The sequence below is a fragment of the Dromaius novaehollandiae genome, chromosome 10 (genome assembly GCF_036370855.1).
Source record: "Dromaius novaehollandiae isolate bDroNov1 chromosome 10, bDroNov1.hap1, whole genome shotgun sequence".
Lineage (NCBI taxonomy): Eukaryota > Metazoa > Chordata > Aves > Casuariiformes > Dromaiidae > Dromaius > Dromaius novaehollandiae.
The window spans coordinates 27,293,052-27,311,811 of NC_088107.1; positions in this window are offsets into that span (position 1 = coordinate 27,293,052).

An 18,760-nucleotide genomic window follows, 5' to 3' on the forward strand; every position below is an offset into this window, starting at 1 on the left:
GGAGCCTGTCACTGGCCTCGGAGGCACTGAGGCTGCTGTGACCTCACAAGCACAGCCAGCACGGGGTGCTGTAGATTTACCTAGGAGGCAGTCAGGCTGCTGTGACCTCACAAGCACAGCCAGCCGCCATGAGCAGGCCACTGGCCTCAGAGGCACTGAGGCTGCTGTGACCTCACAAGCACAGCCAGCAGCCATGAGCCTGCCACTGGCCTAGGAGGCACTGAGGCTGCAGTGACCTCACAAGCAGAGCCAGCAGCCAGGAGCTTGCCAGTGGCCTAGGAGGTACTTAGGAGGCTGTGACCTCACAAGCACAGCCAGCAGCCATGCGCCTGCAACTGGCCTAGGAGGCACTGAGGTTACTGTGACCTCACAAGCGCAGAAAGCAGGGGGCGCTGCAGAGTTACCCAGAATGCACCCAGGCTGCTGTGACCGCACAAGCACAGCCAGCAGCCAGGAGCCTGCCACTGGCCTCAGAGGCACTGAGGCTGCTGTTATCTCACAAGCACAGCCAGCAGCCATGAGCCTGCCACTGACCTCGGAGGCACTGAGGCTGCTGTGACCTCACAAGCACAGCCAGCAGCCATGATCCTGCCACTGGCCTAGGAGGCACTGAGGCTGCTGTGACCTCACAAGAACAGCCAGCAGCCATGAATGAGCCACTGACCTCGGAGGCATGGAGGCTACTGTAACCTCACAAGCACAGCCAGCAGCCATGAACGAGCCACGGGCCTACTAGGCATTCAGGCTGCTGTGACCTCCAAAGCACAGCCAGCAGGTTGGACTTTCCTCCAGTCGAGGAGGCACTTAGGCTGCTGTGACCTCCCAAGCACAGCTAGCATCCAGGAGCCTGCCACTGGCCTAGGAGGTGCTGAGGCTGCTGTGACCTTACAACCACAGCCAGCAGCCATGAGCCTGCCACTGGCCTCGGAGGCACTGAGGCTCCTGTGACCTCACAAGCACAGCCAGCCGCCATGAATGAGCCACTGGCCTCAGAGGCACTGAGGCTGCTGTGACCTCAAAAGAACAGCCAGCAGCCATGAGCCTGCCACTGTCCTCGGAGGCACTGAGGCTGCTGTGACCTCACAAGCACAGCCCCCAGCCATGAGTCTGCCACTGGCCTATGAGGCATTGAGGCTGCGGTGACCTCAGAAGGACAGCCAGCAGGTGCGCTTTCCACAAACCAATGATGCCCTGGGGCTGCTGTGACCTCACAGGCACAGCCAGCAGCCATGAACGAGCCACTGGCCTACTAGGCATTCCGGCTGCTGTGACCTCAGAAGCACAGCCAGAAGCCAGGAGTCTGCCACTGGCCTGGGAGGCACTGAGGCTGCTGTGACCTCACAAACACAGCCAACAGCCATGAGTCTGCAACTGGCCTAGGAGGCATTCCAGCTGCTGTGACCTCACAAGCACAGCCAGCAGCCATGAGCCTGCCACTGGCCTAGGAGGCACTGAGGCTGCTGTTATCTCACAAGAACAGCCAGCAGGGGGCGATAAACACTAAGCTATGAGGCACTGAGGCTGCTGTGACCTCACAAGCACAGCCAGCAGCCAGGAGCCTGCCACTGGCCTCGGAGGCACTGAGGCTGCTGTGACCTCACAAGCACAGCCAGCAGCCAGGAGCCTGCCACTGGCCTCGGAGGCACTGACGCTGCTGTGACCTTACAACCACAGCCAGCAGCCAGGAGCCTGCCACTGGCCTCGGAGGCACTGGGGCTGCTGTGACCTCACAAGCACAGCCCCCAGCCATGAATGAGCCACTGACCTAGGAGGCATGGAGGCTGCTGTGATCTCACAAGCACAGCCAGCCGCAGGGAGCCTGCCACTAGCCTAGGAGGCATTGAGGCTGCTGTGACCTCAGAAGGACAGCCAGCAGGTGCGCTTGCCACTAACCTATGATGCCCTGGGGCTGCTGTGACCTCACAAGCACAGCCAGCAGCCATGAACGAGCCACTGGCCTACTAGGCATTCAGCCTGCTGTGACCTCCAAAGCACAGCCAGCAGCCATGAGCCCTCTACTGGTCTAGGAGGCACTGAGATTGCTGACACCTCACAAGCACAGCCAGCAGCCATTTGCTGGCCACTGACCTCGGAGGCACTGAGGCTGCTGTGACCTCCAAAGCACAGCCAGCAGGTATGAACTTTCCTCCAGCCGAGGAGGCACTTAGGCTGCTGTGACCTCACAAGCACAGCCAGCATCCAGTAGCCTGCCACTGGCCTAGGAGGCACTGAGGCTGCTGTGACCTCACAAGCACAGCCAGCAGGCATGAGCATGCAACTGCCCTAGGAGGCACTGAGGTTGCTGACACCTCACAAGCACAGCCAGCAGCAATGAGTCTGCCACTGGCCTCGGAGGCACTGAGGTTGCTGACACCTCACAAGCACAGCCAGCAGCCATGCGCCTTCAACAGCCCTAGGAGGCACTGAGGCTGCTGTGACCTCCCAAGCACAGCCAGCAGTCATGGGCCTGCCACTGGCCCTAGGAGGCACTGAGGCTCCTGTGACCTCACAAGGACAGACAGGTGGGGCGATTGCCACTAACCTATGAGGCACTGAGGCTGCGGTGACCTCACAAGCACAGCCAGCAGCCAGGAGCCTGCCACTGGCCTGGGAGGCACTGACGCTGCTGTGACCTCCCAAGCACATCCAGCAGCCATGAGCCTGCCACTGGCCTGGGAGGCACTGAGGCTGCTGTGACCTCACAAGCACAGCCAGCACGGGGTGCTGTAGAATTACCTAGGAGGCAGTCAGGCTGCTGTGACCTCACAAGCACAGCCAGCCGCCATGAGCAGGCCACTTGCCTCAGAGGCACTGAGGCTGCTGACACCTCACAAGCACAGCCAGCAGCCAGAAGTCTGCCACTGGCCTTGGAGGCACTGAGGCTGCTGTGACCTCACAAGCACAGCCAGCAGCCAGGAGCCTGCCACTGGCCTAGGAGGCACTGAGGCTGCTGTGACCTCACAAGCACAGCCAGCAGGCAGGAGCCTGCCACTGGCCTAGGAGGTACTTAGGAGGCTGTGACCTCCCAAGCACACCAGCAGCCATGAGCCTGCAACTGGCCTAGGAGGCACTGAGGTTACTTTGACCTCACAAGCGCAGCCAGCAGGGGGCGCTGCAGAGTTACCCAGAAGGCACTGAGGCTGCTGTGACCTCACAAGCACAGCCAGCAGACATGAGCCTGCCACTGGCCTGGGAGGCACTGAGGCTGCTGTGACCTCCCAAGCACAGCCAACAGCCATAAGTCTGTAACTGGCCTAGGAGGCATTCAGGCTGCTGTGACCTCACAAGCACAGCCAGCAGCCATGAGCCTGCCACTGGCAAAAGAGGCACTGAGGTTGCTGTGACCTCACAAGCACAGCCAGCAGCCATGAGTCTGCCACTGGCCTACGAGGCCTTCAGGCTGCTGTGATCTCACAAGCACAGCCAGCAGGGGGCGCTGCAGAGTTACCCAGGAGGCACTGAGGCTGCTGTGACTGCACAAGCACAGCCGGTAGCCATGAGTCAGCCACTGGCCTTGGAGGCACTGAGGCTGCTGTGACCTCCCAAGCACAGCCAGCAGCCAGCAGCCTGCCACTGCCCTCAGAGTCACTGAGGCTGCTGTGATCTCACAGGCACAGCCAGCAGCCAGGAGCCTGCCCCTAACCTAGGAGGCAGTGATGTTGCTGTGACCTCCCAAGCATAGCTAGCAGCCATGAGCCTGCCACTGGCCTAGGAGGCACTCAGGCTACTGTGACCTCACAAGCACAGCAAGCAGGGGGAGCTGTAGAGTTACCTAGGAGGCACTGAGGCTGCTGTGACCTCACAAGCACAGCCAGCAGGGGGCGCTAGACACTTGCCTATGGGGCACTGAGGCTGCTGTGACCTCACAAGCACAGCCGGCAGCCATGAGCCTGCCACTGGCCGCAGATGATCTCAGGCTGCTGTGACCTCACAAGCACAGCCACCAGCCAGGAGCCTGTCACTGTCCTCCGAGGCACAGAGGCTGCTGTGACCTCACAACCAAAGGCAGCAACCATGAGCCTGCCACTGACCCTAGGAGGCACTGAGGCTCCTGTGACCTCACAAGGACAGCCAGCAGCCATGTGTATGCAACTGACCTCGGAGGCACTGAGGCTGCTGTGACCTCACAAGCACAGGCAGCAGTGGGTGCTGTAGACTAACGTAGGAGGCACTGAGGCTGCTGTGACCGCACAAGCACAGCCAGCAGCCAGGAGCCTGCCACTGGCCTCGGAGGCACTGAGGCTGCTGTGACCTTACAAGCACAGCCAGCACGGGGTGCTGTAGATTTATCTAGGAGGCAGTCAGGCTGCTGTGACCTCACAAGCACAGCCAGCAGCCATGAGCAAGCCACTAGCCTCAGAGGCACTGAGGCTGCTGTGACCTCACAAGCACAGCAAACAGCCAGGAGCCTGCCACTGGCCTAGGAGGCACTCAGGCTGCTGTGACCTCACAAGCACAGCCAGCAGCCGTGAACCTGCCACTGGCAAAAGAGGCACTGAGGCTGCTGTGTCCTCACAAGCACAGCCAGCAGCCATGAGCCTGCCACTGGCCACAGAGGCACTGAGGCTGCTGTTATCTCACAAGCACAGCCAGCAGGGGGCGCTAAACACTAAGCTATGAGGCACTGAGGCTGCTGTGACCTCACAGGCACAGCCAGCAGCCAGGAGCCTGCCCCTGACCTAGGAGGCAGTGATGTTGCTCTGACCTCCCAAGCATAGCTAGCAGCCATGAGCCTGCCACTGGCCTAGGAGGCACTGAGGCTGCTGTGACCTCACAAGCACAGCCAGGAGCCAGGAGCCTTCTGCTGGTCTAGGATGCACTGAGATTGCTGACACCTCACAAGCACAGCCAGCAGCCATTTGCTGGCCACTGACCTCGGAGGCACTGAGGCTGCTGTGACCTCCAAAGCACAGCCAGCAGGTATGAACTTTCCTCCAGCCGAGGAGGCACTTAGGCTGCTGTGACCTCACAAGCACAGCCAGCATCCAGGAGCCTGCCACTGGCCTAGGAGGCACTGAGGCTGCTCTGACCTAACAAGCACAGTCGGCCGCCATGAGCCTGCCACTGGCCTCAGAGGCACTGAGGCTGCTGTGACCTCCCAAACACATCCAGCAGCCATTGGCATGACACTGACCTCGGAGGCAGTGAGTTTGCTGTGACCTCACAAGCACAGCCAGCAACCAGGAGCCTGCCACTGGCCTGGGAGGCACTCAGGCTGCTGTGACCTCACAAGCACAGCTAGCAGGGGGCGCTAGACACTTTCCTATGAGGCACTGAAGCTGCTGTGACCTCACAAGCACAGCCGGCAGCCATGAGCCTGCCAGTGGCCGGAGATGATCTCAGGCTGCTGTGACCTCCCAAGCACAGCCACCAGCCAGGAGCCTGTCACTGGCCTCGTAGGCACTGAGGCTGCTGTGACCTCACAAGCACAGCCAGCAGCCATGAGCCTGCCACTGGCCTCGTAGGCACTGAGGCTGCTGTGACCTCCCAAGCACAGCTAGCAGCCAGGAGCCTGCCACTGGCCTAGGAGGCACTGAGGCTGCTGTGACCTCCCAAGCACAGCCAGCAGGGGGCGCTGTAGAGTTACCTATGAGGCACTGAGGCTGCTGTGACCTCACAAGCACAGCCGGCAGCCATGTGCCTGCCAGTGGCCTAGGAGACACTGAGGTTGCTATCACCTCAGAAGCAGAGCCAGCAGCCATGAGCATGCAACTGAGCTCGGAGACTTTCAGGCTGCTGTGACCTCACAAGCACAGCCAGCAGTGGGCGCTGTAGACTAACGTAGGAATCACTGAGACTGCTGTGACCTCCCAAGCACATCAAGCAGCCAGGAGCCTGCCACTGGCCTGGGAGGCACTGAGGCTGCTGTGACCTCAGAAGCACAGCCAACAGCCATGAGTCTGCAACTGGCCTAGGAGGCATTCCAGCTGCTGTGACCTCACAAGCACAGCCAGCAGCCATGAGCCTGCCACTGGCCACAGAGGCACTGAGGCTGCTGTTATCTCACAAGCACAGCCAGCAGGGGGCGCTAAACACTAAGCTATGGGGCACTGAGGCTGCTGTGACCTCACAAGCAGAGCCAGCAGCCAGGAGCCTGCCACTGGCCCTAGGAGGCACTGTGGCTCCTGTGACCTCACAAGGACAGCCACGTGGGGCGATTGCCACTAACCTATGAGGCATTGAGGCTGCTGTGACCTCACAAGCACAGCCAGCAGCCAGGAGCCTGCCACTGGCCTAGGAGGTACTTAGGAGGCTGTGACCTGACAAGCACAGCCAGCAGCCATGCGCCTGCAACTGGCCTAGGAGGCACTGAGGTTACTGTGACCTCACAAGCGCAGCCAGCAGGGGGCGCTGCAGAGTTACCCAGAATGCACCCAGGCTGCTCTGACCTTACAAGCACAGCCAGCAGCCATGAGCCTGCCACTGACCTCGGAGGCACTGAGGCCCCTGTGACCTCACAAGCACAGGCAGCAGCCAGGAGCCTGCCACTGGCCTCGGAGGCACTGAGGCTGCGGTGACCTTGCAACCACAGCCAGCAGCCATGATCCTGCCACTGGCCCTAGGAGGCGCTGAGGCTCCTGTGACCTCACAAGGACAGACAGGTGGGGCGATTGCCACTAACCTATGAAGCACTGAGGCTGCTGTGACCTCACAAGCACAGTCAGCAGCCAGGAGCTTGCCAGTGGCCTAGGAGGCACTGAGGCTGCTGTGACCTCACAAGCACAGCCAGCAGCCAGGAGCCTGTCACTGGCCTGGGAGGCACTGAGGCTGCTGTGACCTCACAAGCACAGCCAGCACGGGGTGCTGTAGATTTACCTAGGAGGCAGTCAGGCTGCTGTGACCTCACAAGCACAGCCAGCCGCCATGAGCAGGCCACTGGCCTCAGAGGCACTGAGGCTGCTGTGACCTCACAAGCACAGCCAGCAGCCATGCGCCTGCAACTGGCCTAGGAGGCACTGAGGTTACTGTGACCTCACAAGCGCAGAAAGCAGGGGGCGCTGCAGAGTTACCCAGAATGCACCCAGGCTGCTGTGACCTCACAAGCACAGCCAGCAGCCAGGAGCCTGCCACTGGCCTCAGAGGCACTGAGGCTGCTGTTATCTCACAAGCACAGCCAGCAGCCATGAGCATGCCACTGACCTCGGAGGCACTGAGGCTGCTGTGACCTCACAAGCACAGCCAGCAGCCATGATCCTGCCACTGGCCTAGGAGGCACTGAGGCTGCTGTGACCTCACAAGAACAGCCGGCAGCCATGAATGAGCCACTGGCCTAGGAGGCATGGAGGCTACTGTAACCTCACAAGCACAGCCAGCAGCCATGAACGAGCCACTGGCCTACTAGGCATTCAGGCTGCTGTGACCTCCAAAGCACAGCCAACAGGTTTGAACTTTCCTCCAGCCGAGGAGGCACTTAGGCTGCTGTGATCTCCCAAGCACAGCTAGCATCCAGGAGCCTGCCACTGGCCTAGGAGGTGCTGAGGCTGCTGTGACCTTACAACCACAGCCAGCAGCCATGAGCCTGCCACTGGCCTCAGAGGCACTGAGGCTCCTGTGACCTCACAAGCACAGCCAGACGCCATGAATGAGCCACTGGCCTCAGAGGCACTGAGGCTGCTGTGACCTCAAAAGAACAGCCAGCAGCCATGAGCCTGCCACTGTCCTCGGAGGCACTGAGGCTGCTGTGACCTCACAAGCACAGCCCCCAGCCATGAGTCTGCCACTGGCCTATGAGGCATTGAGGCTGCGGTGACCTCAGAAGGACAGCCAGCAGGTGCGCTTTCCACAAACCAATGATGCCCTGGGGCTGCTGTGACCTCACAGGCACAGCCAGCAGCCATGAACGAGCCACTGGCCTACTAGGCATTCCGGCTGCTGTGACCTCAGAAGCACAGCCAGAAGCCAGGAGTCTGCCACTGGCCTGGGAGGCACTGAGGCTGCTGTGACCTCACAAACACAGCCAACAGCCATGAGTCTGCAACTGGCCTAGGAGGCATTCCAGCTGCTGTGACCTCACAAGCACAGCCAGCAGCCATGAGCCTGCCACTGGCCTAGGAGGCACTGAGGCTGCTGTTATCTCACAAGCAGAGCCAGCAGCCAGGAGCTTGCCAGTGGCCTAGGAGGTACTTAGGAGGCTGTGACCTCACAAGCACAGCCAGCAGCCATGCGCCTGCAACTGGCCTAGGAGGCACTGAGGCTGCTGTGACCTCACAAGCGCAGAAAGCAGGGGGCGCTGCAGAGTTACCCAGAATGCACCCAGGCTGCTGTGACCTCACAAGCACAGCCACCAGCCAGGAGCCTGTCACTGGCCTCCGAGGCACAGAGGCTGCTGTGACCTCACAACCAAAGGCAGCAACCATGAGCCTGCCACTGACCCTAGGAGGCACTCAGGCTCCTGTGACCTCACAAGGACAGCCAGCAGCCATGTGTATGCAACTGACCTCGGAGGCACTGAGGCTGCTGTGACCTCACAAGCACAGGCAGCAGTGGGTGCTGTAGACTAACGTAGGAGGCACTGAGGCTGCTGTGACCGCACAAGCACAGCCAGCAGCCAGGAGCCTGCCACTGGCCTCGGAGGCACTGAGGCTGCTGTGACCTCACAAGCACAGCCAGCAGCCATGAGCAAGCCACTAGCCTCAGAGGCACTGAGGCTGCTGTGACCTCACAAGCACAGCAAGCAGCCAGGAGCCTGCCACTGGCCTAGGAGGCACTGAGGCTGCTGTGACCTCACAAGCACAGCCAGCAGCCGTGAACCTGCCCCTGGCAAAAGAGGCACTGAGGCTGCTGTGTCCTCACAAGCACAGCCAACAGCCATGAGTCTGCAACTGGTCTAGGAGGCATTCAGGCTGCTGTGACCTCACAAGCACAGCCAGCAGCCATGAGCCTGCCACTGGCCACAGAGGCACTGAGGCTGCTGTTATCTCACAAGCACAGCCAGCAGGGGGCGCTAAACACTAAGCTATGAGGCACTGAGGCTGCTGTGACCTCACAGGCACAGCCAGCAGCCAGGAGCCTGCCCCTGACCTAGGAGGCAGTGATGTTGCTCTGACCTCCCAAGCATAGCTAGCAGCCATGAGCCTGCCACTGGCCTAGGAGGCACTGAGGCTGCTGTGACCTCACAAGCACAGCCAGCAGCCAGGAGCCTTCTGCTGGTCTAGGATGCACTGAGATTGCTGACACCTCACAAGCACAGCCAGCAGCCATTTGCTGGCCACTGACCTCGGAGGCACTGAGGCTGCTGTGACCTCCAAAGCACAGCCAGCAGGTATGAACTTTCCTCCAGCCGAGGAGGCACTTAGGCTGCTGTGACCTCACAAGCACAGCCAGCAGCCAGGAGCCTGCCACTGGCCTAGGAGGCACTGAGGCTGCTCTGACCTAACAAGCACAGTCGGCCGCCATGAGCCTGCCACTGGCCTCAGAGGCACTGAGGCTGCTGTGACCTCCCAAACACATCCAGCAGCCATTGGCATGACACTGACCTCGGAGGCACTGAGTTTGCTGTGACCTCACAAGCACAGCCAGCAACCAGGAGCCTGCCACTGGCCTGGGAGGCACTCAGGCTGCTGTGACCTCACAAGCACAGCTAGCAGGGGGCGCTAGACACTTTCCTATGAGGCACTGAAGCTGCTGTGACCTCACAAGCACAGCCGGCAGCCAGGAGCCTGCCAGTGGCCGGAGATGATCTCAGGCTGCTGTGACCTCCCAAGCACAGCCACCAGCCAGGAGCCTGTCACTGGCCTCGTAGGCACTGAGGCTGCTGTGACCTCACAAGCACAGCCAGCAGCCATGAGCCTGCCACTGGCCTCGTAGGCACTGAGGCTGCTGTGACCTCACAAGCACAGCCAGCAGCCAGGAGCCTGCCACTGGCCTGGGAGGCACTGAGGCTGCTGTGACCTCACAAGCACAGCCAGCACGGGGTGCTGTAGAGTTACCTAGCAGGCAGTCAGGCTGCTGTGACCTCACAAGCACAGCCAGCCGCCAAGAGCAGGCCAGTGGCCTCGGAGGCACTGAGGCTGCTGTGACCTCACAAGCACAGCCAGCAGCCAGGAGCCTGCTACTGGCCTCAGAGGCACTGAGGCTGCTGTGACCTCACAAGCACAGCCAGCAGCCATGAGCATGCCACTGACCTCGGAGGCACTGAGGCTCCTGTGACCTCCCAAGCACAGGCAGCAGCCAGGAGCCTGCCACTGGCCTCAGAGGCACTGAGGCTGCTGCGACCTCCAAGCTCAGCCAGGAGCTATGAGCCTGCCACTGGCCTCGGAGGCAGTGAGGCTGCTCTGACCTCCCAAGCACAGCTAGCAGCCAGGAGCCTGCCACTGGCCTTAGAGGCACTGAGGCTGCTGTGACCTCTCAAGCACAGCCAGCAACCATGAGTCTGACACTGGCCTAGAAGGCACTGAGGCTGCTGTGACCTCCCAAGCACAGCTAGCAGCCAGGAGCCTGCCACTGGCCTAGGAGGCACTGAGGCTGCTGTGACCTCCCAAGCACAGCCAGCAGCCATGTGCCTGCCAGTGGCCTAGGAGACACTGAGGCTGCTATCACCTCACAAGCAGAGCCAGCAGCCATGAGCATGCAACTGACCTCGCAGACTTTCAGGCTGCTGTGACCTCACAAGCACAGCCAGCAGTGGGCGCTGTAGACTAACATAGGAATCACTGAGGCTGCTGTGACCTCCCAAGCACATCAAGCAGCCAGGAGCCTGCCACTGGCCTGGGAGGCACTGAGGCTGCTGTGACCTCAGAAGCACAGCCAACAGCCATGAGTCTGCAACTGGCCTAGGAGGCATTCCAGCTGCTGTGACCTCACAAGCACAGCCAGCAGCCATGAGCCTGCCACTGGCCACAGAGGCACTGAGGCTGCTGTTATCTCACAAGCACAGCCAGCAGGGGGCGCTAAACACTAAGCTATGAGGCACTTAGGCTGCTGTGACCTCACAAGCAGAGCCAGCAGCCAGGAGCCTGCCACTGGCCCTAGGAGGCACTGTGGCTCCTGTGACCTCACAAGGACAGCCAGGTGGGGCGATTGCCACTAACCTATGAGGCACTGAGGCTGCTGTGACCTCACAAGCACAGCCAGCAGCCAGGAGCCTGCCACTGGCCTAGGAGGTACTTAGGAGGCTGTGACCTGACAAGCACAGCCAGCAGCCATGCGCCTGCCACTGGCCTAGGAGGCAGTGAGGTTACTGTGTCCTCACAAACGCAGCCAGCAGGGGGCGTTGCAGAGTTACCCAGAATGCACCCAGGCTGCTCTGACCTTACAAGCACAGCCAGCAGCCATGAGCCTGCCACTGGCCACAGAGGCACTGAGGCTGCTGTTATCTCACAAGCACAGCCAGCAGCAATGAGCATGCCACTGACCTCGGAGGCACTGAGGCTCCTGTGACCTCACAAGCACAGGCAGCAGCCAGGAGCCTGCCACTGGCCAAGGAGGCACTGAGGCGTCGGTGACCTTGCAACCACAGCCAGCAGCCATGATCCTGCCACTGGCCTAGGAGGCACTGAGGCTGCTGAGACCTCACAAGCACAGCCAGCAGCCATGAACGACCCACTGACCTAGGAGGCATTCAGGCTGCTGTGACCTCACAAGCACAGCCAGCATCCAGGAGCATGCAACTGACGTAGGAGGCACTGAGGCTGCTGTGACCTCACAAGCACAGCCAGGAGCCAGGAGCCTTCTGCTGGTCTAGGATGCACTGAGATTGCTGACACCTCACAAGCACAGCCAGCAGCCATTTGCTGGCCACTGACCTCGGAGGCACTGAGGCTGCTGTGACCTCCAAAGCACAGCCAGCAGGTATGAACTTTCCTCCAGCCGAGGAGGCACTTAGGCTGCTGTGACCTCACAAGCACAGCCAGCATCCATGAGCCTGCCACTGGCCTAGGAGGCACTGAGGCTGCTGTAACCTCACAAGCACAGCCAGCAGCCATGAGTCTGCCACTGGCCTCGGAGGCACTGAGGTTGCTGACACCTCACAAGCACAGCCAGCAGGCATGAGCATGCAACTGCCCTAGGAGGCACTGAGGCTCCTGTACCTCCCAAGCACAGCCAGCAGTCATGAGCCTGCCACTGGCCCTAGGAGGCACTGAGGCTCCTGTGACCTCACAAGGACAGACAGGTGGGGCGATTGCCACTAACCTATGAAGCACTGAGGCTGCTGTGACCTCACAAGCACAGTCAGCAGCCAGGAGCTTGGCAGTGGCCTAGGAGGCACTGAGGCTGCTGTGACCTCACAAGCACAGCCAGCAGCCAGGAGCCTGTCACTGGCCTCGGAGGCACTGAGGCTGCTGTGACCTCACAAGCACAGCCAGCACGGGGTGCTGTAGATTTACCTAGGAGGCAGTCAGGCTGCTGTGACCTCACAAGCACAGCCAGCCGCCATGAGCAGGCCACTGGCCTCAGAGGCACTGAGGCTGCTGTGACCTCCCAAGCACAGCCAGCAGCCATGAGCCTGCCACTGGCCTAGGAGGCACTGAGGCTGCAGTGACCTCACAAGCACAGCCAGCAGCCATGAACGAGCCACTGGCCTACTAGGCATTCAGGCTGCTGTGACCTCCAAAGCACAGCCAGCAGGTTTGAACTTTCCTCCAGCCGAGGAGGCACTTAGGCTGCTGTGACCTCCCAAGCACAGCTAGCATCCAGGAGCCTGCCACTGGCCTAGGAGGTGCTGAGACTGCTGTGACCTTACAACCACAGCCAGCAGCCATGAGCCTGCCACTGGCCTCGGAGGCACTGAGGCTCCTGTGACCTCACAAGCACAGCCAGCCGCCATGAATGAGCCACTGGCCTCAGAGGCACTGAGGCTGCTGTGACCTCAAAAGAACAGCCAGCAGCCATGAGCCTGCCACTGTCCTCGGAGGCACTGAGGCTGCTGTGACCTCACAAGCACAGCCCCCAGCCATGAGTCTGCCACTGGCCTATGAGGCATTGAGGCTGCGGTGACCTCAGAAGGACAGCCAGCAGGTGAGCTTTCCACAAACCAATGATGCCCTGGGGCTGCTGTGACCTCACAGGCACAGCCAGCAGCCATGAACGAGCCACTGGCCTACTAGGCATTCCGGCTGCTGTGACCTCAGAAGCACAGCCAGAAGCCAGGAGTCTGCCACTGGCCTGGGAGGCACTGAGGCTGCTGTGACCTCACAAACACAGCCAACAGCCATGAGTCTGCAACTGGCCTAGGAGGAATTCCAGCTGCTGTGACCTCACAAGCACAGCCAGCAGCCATGAGCCTGCCACTGGCCTAGGAGGCACTGAGGCTGCTGTTATCTCACAAGCAGAGCCAGCAGCCAGGAGCTTGCCAGTGGCCTAGGAGGTACTTAGGAGGCTGTGACCTCACAAGCACAGCCAGCAGCCATGCGCCTGCAACTGGCCTAGGAGGCATTGAGGTTACTGTGACCTCACAAGCGCAGAAAGCAGGGGGCGCTGCAGAGTTACCCAGAATGCACCCAGGCTGCTGTGACCTCACAAGCACAACCACCAGCCAGGAGCCTGTCACTGGCCTCCGAGGCACAGAGGCTGCTGTGACCTCACAACCAAAGGCAGCAACCATGAGCCTGCCACTGACCCTAGGAGGCACTGAGGCTCCTGTGACCTCACAAGGACAGCCAGCAGCCATGTGTATGCAACTGACCTCGGAGGCACTGAGGCTGCTGTGACCTCACAAGCACAGGCAGCAGTGGGTGCTGTAGACTAACGTAGGAGGCACTGAGGCTGCTGTGACCGCACAAGCACAGCCAGCAGCCAGGAGCCTGCCACTGGCCTCGGAGGCACTGAGGCTGCTGTGACCTCACAAGCACAGCCAGCAGCCATGAGCAAGCCACTAGCCTCAGAGGCACTGAGGCTGCTGTGACCTCACAAGCACAGCAAGCAGCCAGGAGCCTGCCACTGGCCTAGGAGGCACTGAGGCTGCTGTGACCTCACAAGCACAGCCAGCAGCCGTGAACCTGCCCCTGGCAAAAGAGGCACTGAGGCTGCTGTGTCCTCACAAGTACAGCCAACAGCCATGAGTCTGCAACTGGTCTAGGAGGCATTCAGGCTGCTGTGACCTCACAAGCACAGCCAGCAGCCATGAGCCTGCCACTGGCCACAGAGGCACTGAGGCTGCTGTTATCTCACAAGCACAGCCAGCAGGGGGCGCTAAACACTAAGCTATGAGGCACTGAGGCTGCTGTGACCTCACAGGCACAGCCAGCAGCCAGGAGCCTGCCCCTGACCTAGGAGGCAGTGATGTTGCTCTGACCTCCCAAGCATAGCTAGCAGCCATGAGCCTGCCACTGGCCTAGGAGGCACTGAGGCTGCTGTGACCTCACAAGCACAGCCAGCAGCCTTGAGCCTGCCACTGGCCACAGAGGCACTGAGGCTGCTGTTATCTCACAAGCACAGCCAGCAGGGGGCGCTAAACACTAAGCTATGAGGCACTGAGGCTGCTGTGACCTCACAGGCACAGCCAGCAGCCAGGAGCCTGCCACTGGCCTAGGAGGCAGTGATGTTGCTCTGACCTCACAAGCACAGCCAACAGCCATGAGTCTGCAACTGGTCTAGGAGGCATTCAGGCTGCTGTGACCTCACAAGCACAGCCAGCAGCCATGAGCCTGCCACTGGCCACAGAGGCACTGAGGCTGCTGTTATCTCACAAGCACAGCCAGCAGGGGGCGCTAAACACTAAGCTATGAGGCACTGAGGCTGCTGTGACCTCACAGGCACAGCCAGCAGCCAGGAGCCTGCCCCTGACCTAGGAGGTAGTGATGTTGCTCTGACCTCCCAAGCATAGCTAGCAGCCATGAGCCTGCCACTGGCCTAGGAGGCACTGAGGCTGCTGTGACCTCACAAGCACAGCCAGCAGCCAGGAGCCTTCTGCTGGTCTAGGATGCACTGAGATTGCTGACACCTCACAAGCACAGCCAGCAGCCATTTGCTGGCCACTGACCTCGGAGGCACTGAGGCTGCTGTGACCTCCAAAGCACAGCCAGCAGGTATGAACTTTCCTCCAGCCGAGGAGGCACTTAGGCTGCTGTGACCTCACAAGCACAGCCAGCAGCCAGGAGCCTGCCACTGGCCTAGGAGGCACTGAGGCTGCTCTGACCTAACAAGCACAGTCGGCCGCCATGAGCCTGCCACTGGCCTCAGAGGCACTGAGGCTGCTGTGACCTCACAAGCACAGCAAGCAGCCAGGAGCCTGCCACTGGCCTAGGAGGCACTGAGGCTGCTGTGACCTGACAAGCACAGCCAGCAGCCGTGAACCTGCCCCTGGCAAAAGAGGCACTGAGGCTGCTGTGTCCTCACAAGCACAGCCAACAGCCATGAGTCTGCAACTGGTCTAGGAGGCATTCAGGCTGCTGTGACCTCACAAGCACAGCCAGCAGCCATGAGCCTGCCACTGGCCACAGAGGCACTGAGGCTGCTGTTATCTCACAAGCACAGCCAGCAGGGGGCGCTAAACACTAAGCTATGAGGCACTGAGGCTGCTGTGACCTCACAGGCACAGCCAGCAGCCAGGAGCCTGCCCCTGACCTAGGAGGCAGTGATGTTGCTCTGACCTCCCAAGCATAGCTAGCAGCCATGAGCCTGCCACTGGCCTAGGAGGCACTGAGGCTGCTGTGACCTCACAAGCACAGCCAGCAGCCATGAGCCTGCCACTGGCCACAGAGGCACTGAGGCTGCTGTTATCTCACAAGCACAGCCAGCAGGGGGCGCTAAACACTAAGCTATGAGGCACTGAGGCTGCTGTGACCTCACAGGCACAGCCAGCAGCCAGGAGCCTGCCACTGGCCTAGGAGGCAGTGATGTTGCTCTGACCTCCCAAGCATAGCTAGCAGCCATGAGCCTGCCACTGGCCTAGGAGGCACTGAGGCTGCTGTGACCTCACAAGCACAGCCAGCAGCCGTGAACCTGCCCCTGGCAAAAGAGGCACTGAGGCTGCTGTGTCCTCACAAGCACAGCCAACAGCCATGAGTCTGCAACTGGTCTAGGAGGCATTCAGGCTGCTGTGACCTCACAAGCACAGCCAGCAGCCATGAGCCTGCCACTGGCCACAGAGGCACTGAGGCTGCTGTTATCTCACAAGCACAGCCAGCAGGGGGCGCTAAACACTAAGCTATGAGGCACTGAGGCTGCTGTGACCTCACAGGCACAGCCAGCAGCCAGGAGCCTGCCCCTGACCTAGGAGGCAGTGATGTTGCTCTGACCTCCCAAGCATAGCTAGCAGCCATGAGCCTGCCACTGGCCTAGGAGGCACTGAGGCTGCTGTGACCTCACAAGCACAGCCAGCAGCCAGGAGCCTTCTGCTGGTCTAGGATGCACTGAGATTGCTGACACCTCACAAGCACAGCCAGCAGCCATTTGCTGGCCACTGACCTCGGAGGCACTGAGGCTGCTGTGACCTCACAAGCACAGCCAGCAGCCAGGAGCCTGCCACTGGCCTAGGAGGCACTGAGGCTGCTCTGACCTAACAAGCACAGTCGGCCGCCATGAGCCTGCCACTGGCCTCAGAGGCACTGAGGCTGCTGTGACCTCCCAAACACATCCAGCAGCCATTGGCATGACACTGACCTCGGAGGCACTGAGTTTGCTGTGACCTCACAAGCACAGCCAGCAACCAGGAGCCTGCCACTGGCCTGGGAGGCACTCAGGCTGCTGTGACCTCACAAGCACAGCTAGCAGGGGGCGCTAGACACTTTCCTATGAGGCACTGAAGCTGCTGTGACCTCACAAGCACAGCCGGCAGCCAGGAGCCTGCCAGTGGCCGGAGATGATCTCAGGCTGCTGTGACCTCCCAAGCACAGCCACCAGCCAGGAGCCTGTCACTGGCCTCGTAGGCACTGAGGCTGCTGTGACCTCACAAGCACAGCCAGCAGCCATGAGCCTGCCACTGGCCTCGGAGGCACTGAGGCTGCTGTGACCTCACAAGCACAGCCAGCAGCCAGGAGCCTGCCACTGGCCTGGGAGGCACTGAGGCTGCTGTGACCTCACAAGCACAGCCAGCACGGGGTGCTGTAGAGTTACCTAGCAGGCAGTCAGGCTGCTGTGACCTCACAAGCACAGCCAGCCGCCAAGAGCAGGCCAGTGGCCTCGGAGGCACTGAGGCTGCTGTGACCTCACAAGCACAGCCAGCAGCCAGGAGCCTGCTACTGGCCTCAGAGGCACTGAGGCTGCTGTGACCTCACAAGCACAGCCAGCAGCCATGAGCATGCCACTGACCTCGGAGGCACTGAGGCTCCTGTGACCTCCCAAGCACAGGCAGCAGCCAGGAGCCTGCCACTGGCCAAGGAGGCACTGAGGCGTCGGTGACCTTGCAACCACAGCCAGCAGCCATGATCCTGCCACTGGCCTAGGAGGCATTCAGGCTGCTGTGACCTCACAAGCACAGCCAGCATCCAGGAGCATGCAACTGACGTAGGAGGCACTGAGGCTGCTGTGACCTCACAAGCACAGCCAGGAGCCAGGAGCCTTCTGCTGGTCTAGGATGCACTGAGATTGCTGACACCTCACAAGCACAGCCAGCAGCCATTTGCTGGCCACTGACCTCGGAGGCACTGAGGCTGCTGTGACCTCCAAAGCACAGCCAGCAGGTATGAACTTTCCTCCAGCCGAGGAGGCACTTAGGCTGCTGTGACCTCACAAGCACAGCCAGCATCCATGAGCCTGCCACTGGCCTAGGAGGCACTGAGGCTGCTGTAACCTCACAAGCACAGCCAGCAGCCATGAGTCTGCCACTGGCCTCGGAGGCACTGAGGTTGCTGACACCTCACAAGCACAGCCAGCAGGCATGAGCATGCAACTGCCCTAGGAGGCACTGAGGCTCCTGTACCTCCCAAGCACAGCCAGCAGTCATGAGCCTGCCACTGGCCCTAGGAGGCACTGAGGCTCCTGTGACCTCACAAGGACAGACAGGTGGGGCGATTGCCACTAACCTATGAAGCACTGAGGCTGCTGTGACCTCACAAGCACAGTCAGCAGCCAGGAGCTTGGCAGTGGCCTAGGAGGCACTGAGGCTGCTGTGACCTCACAAGCACAGCCAGCAGCCAGGAGCCTGTCACTGGCCTCGGAGGCACTGAGGCTGCTGTGACCTCACAAGCACAGCCAGCACGGGGTGCTGTAGATTTACCTAGGAGGCAGTCAGGCTGCTGTGACCTCACAAGCACAGCCAGCCGCCATGAGCAGGCCACTGGCCTCAGAGGCACTGAGGCTGCTGTGACCTCCCAAGCACAGCCAGCAGCCATGAGCCTGCCACTGGCCTAGGAGGCACTGAGGCTGCAGTGACCTCACAAGCAGAGCCAGCAGCCAGGAGCTTGCCAGTGGCCTAGGAGGTACTTAGGAGGCTGTGACCTCACAAGCACAGCCAGCAGCCATGCGCCTGCAACTGGCCTAGGAGGCACTGAGGTTACTGTGACCTCACAAGCGCAGAAAGCAGGGGGCGCTGCAGAGTTACCCAGAAGGCACCCAGGCTGCTGTGACCTCACAAGCACAGCCAGCAGCCAGGAGCCTGCCACTGACCTCAGAGGCACTGAGGCTGCTGTTATCTCACAAGCACAGCCAGCAGCCATGAGCATGCCACTGACCTCGGAAGCACTGAGGCTGCTGTGACCTCACAAGCACAGCCAGCAGCCATGATCCTGCCACTGGCCTAGGAGGCACTGAGGCTGCTGTGACCTCACAAGAACAGCCGGCAGCCATGAATGAGCCACTGACCTCGGAGGCATGGAGGCTACTGTAACCTCACAAGCACAGCCAGCAGCCATGAACGAGCCACTGGCCTACTAGGCATTCA